Source organism: Nomascus leucogenys, chromosome 12 (assembly GCF_006542625.1).
Source record: "Nomascus leucogenys isolate Asia chromosome 12, Asia_NLE_v1, whole genome shotgun sequence".
Lineage (NCBI taxonomy): Eukaryota > Metazoa > Chordata > Mammalia > Primates > Hylobatidae > Nomascus > Nomascus leucogenys.
In genome coordinates this window covers 53381131-53383928 of record NC_044392.1, presented here as the reverse complement: position 1 = coordinate 53383928, position 2798 = coordinate 53381131, and the positions used below count along the sequence as shown (strand labels likewise).

The 2798-nt window shown below is 52.4% G+C and overlaps 1 non-coding gene across 1 annotated transcript; it reads left to right on the top strand.

The window, feature by feature from the left end:
- Positions 1-1166: 1166 nt before the first annotated feature.
- TRNAN-AUU lies at positions 1167-1240 on the top strand. The gene has a single exon. It is a non-coding gene; the product is annotated as a tRNA-Asn (tRNA).
- The last annotated feature ends 1558 nt before the right edge of the window (positions 1241-2798 follow it).

Below are 2798 nucleotides of genomic sequence, written 5' to 3'. Positions count from 1 at the left end.
GCCTCTGCCTCCGCACGAGCCTTTCAGGAGGTCTGGATGTCTGGTCCACCGCTCCCCGGCTTCTTTCCCCACTTTTGCTTTTCCCTTCCCCCGCTCCCGCCCTCCCGCCCCACGACCGGACCACCGCCCAGCTGAGCCCCCGCGGCTCCACTGAGCAGAAGGTGCACCGGAGGCGCTGCCCGTTGCCCGCCCCGCGGGGTGCCGAGAAGTCAACCTGAATAAACGCCTTGTAAAAAGAACTTCCTAATGGAAAAATATCTTATGATTTCCATTCCCAACGCTCTTCAGAGGACTAAAAGATAAAGGTCACAGGCCGGGCGCGGTGGCTCACGCTTGTAATCCCAGCACTTTGGGAGGCCGAGGCGGGCGGATCACGAGGTCAGGAGATCGAGACCACGGTGAAACCCCGTCTCTACTAAAAATACAAAAAATTAGCCGGGCGTGGTGGCGGGCGCCTGTAGTCCCAGCTACTCGGAGAGGCTGAGGCAGGAGAATGGCGTGAACCCGGGAGGCGGAGCTTGCAGTGAGCCGAGATGGCGCCACTGCACTCCAGCCTGGGTGACAGAGCGAGACTCCGTCTCAAAAAAAAAAAAAAAAAAAAAAGATAAAGGTCACGATGGATTCATTCAACAAGTCCTAATCCTGCGCCCTGGTGAGTGCCAGCCCCTGCTCCCCGCGAGGGGATCCACGAGCGACCCTCACCACTATCCCTGCCCTGGTGGAGCCTCCGTGCGGGACACAGGATCCGAAGATGGCAGCGGAAGCTCCGCAGCGCCCCGAAAGCGACTGAGCAGGGGGGCACAGGCTCCCTCACTGGGTGAAGGCGGCACAAAGAACCGGAAGAGCCATCCCGGTAGCTCACCCGGCGTTCAGCTTCCCTTGGGCCCCCTGGCTGCTTGGGCCCAGGTCGCGGACCGGGGCGTTTCCGGGGGTTTCTGAAGCGGACGAGGGGCAGGGCGGGCGAAGGCCATTCGGCTCTCCTTCTGGCTCCAGAATCTCCCAACCCGCAGGTGTCCAATGTGACCAGCGCGACTCACCGCTCTAATCGCTCCGGTTTTCCAAGGCCTTGCTCAGTAGTCCTGCCAGGCGGGCCCCGAGGCTGGAAGGGATGGGGGAGTTTGGTGAGTGCGCCCTGCCTATAGCGCCCAGTGGAATCACTAGTACATGTCTCTGTGGCGCAATCGGTCAGCGCGTTCGGCTATTAACCGGACGGTGGGTAGTTCAAGCCCACCCAGGGACGCCTGGTCCCTGTTCTAGCTTTTAAAGCGTTCATGTATTATCATCACTAGAGAATCTACCCCTATTCTTCCCATAGTCCTAAGTCCGAAAGGTTGGTTCCAGGCCAGCCAGGGATATGCCCATTTCAGGAAGGTTTTTCTCTTCTCAGGATTCTAGTCACAGTTAACAGGGATCCCTATCAAGAGCCACCCCACTCAGAGATCCAATTCGGACAGAGTATCTCCTGAAATGTCAGGTTGTCTTGTGCCTGAGTGCAAGAGTCAGAGACCAAACAAGTCACTTCTGGTGCGACAAAATCCTCATGCTGTCCCTTATAGGCTTGGATGGGTTATAGACCGGACTCCATTTTTTCACTTTTAACAGGAGGCCTAGAGAGGTGTCCTATCCCCATGATGGGCCTGGATTTAGTGATTGCTCTATCAATAATGTGATCAGTGGAATCATTGATCATCATAATAATCCTCTCCATCATTTTTGAAAACAGCATTTCCCCCCTCAGTTTGTGCATGATTTACTTAACCCTTTTCAAAATGTGTTTGAAGAGATTGGCTTCATGATTTTAGGATTACAGAGAATCGTGAAACCATCATTCTTCTACATATATCTTTGACCACTGACTTTTCTATAGTGTAGAGAACTTGATGTGCCACTGCTATATTACAGGCTTTTTAATTTTTATTTTTAGTTTTTATGACAGGGTCTCATTCTGTCTCTCAGGCAGGAGCACAGTGGCCCAACCATGTCTCACAGCAGCCTCGTCTTCCCAGGCTCAAGTGATCCTCCCATCTCTCAGCCTTCCCAGTAGCTGGGACTAGAGGTGTGGGCCATGATGCCCTGCTAAATTTTGTATGTTCTGTAGAGAAGAGGTTTCACCATGTTGTGCAGGCTGGTCTCCAAACTCCTGGGCTCAAGCAGCTCCGAGGCCTCCCAAAGTGCCAAGATTTACAGGCATGAGCCACTGCAATGGACCTTACATAATGCCTCTAACTTCAGCACATTTAGCAAATTTACCCTCTGCGGGAGCGATACCAAATCATATTCCAATTTATTTCTCAACTCTAATACTGCCCCTTTCTTCATTTACTTGCTGGCACAACAAACTTTGTCTGCCACCCTCCCCCACTCCACTTTATTTTAGACTAGATCTCACTCTGTCACCCAGGATGGAGTGCAGTGGCTTGATCTCAGCTCACTACAACCTCCATCCCCTGGGCTCTAGTGATCCTCCCACCTCAGCCTCCAGAGTAACTGGATCTACAGGCATGCACCACCACATTCACCTTTTTTTTTTTTTTTTTTTTTTTTTTTAGAGATAGGGTCTTGCTATGTTGCCGAGGTTGGTCTCCAACCCCTGGGCTCAGGAGATCCATCTGCCTCGGCCTCCCAAAGTGCTGGGATTTCAGGCATGAGCCACCATGTTGGCCATGTGCCCATGATATTCTAATAAGGGAACAGGTTCCCTCCTGGCTTAACTAAGGGGACAATACAACAGAAGGACATGGTGGACATTACTCACAGATATTCTGTTGCATAGGATGGACAGCTAAACTTCTAAGACA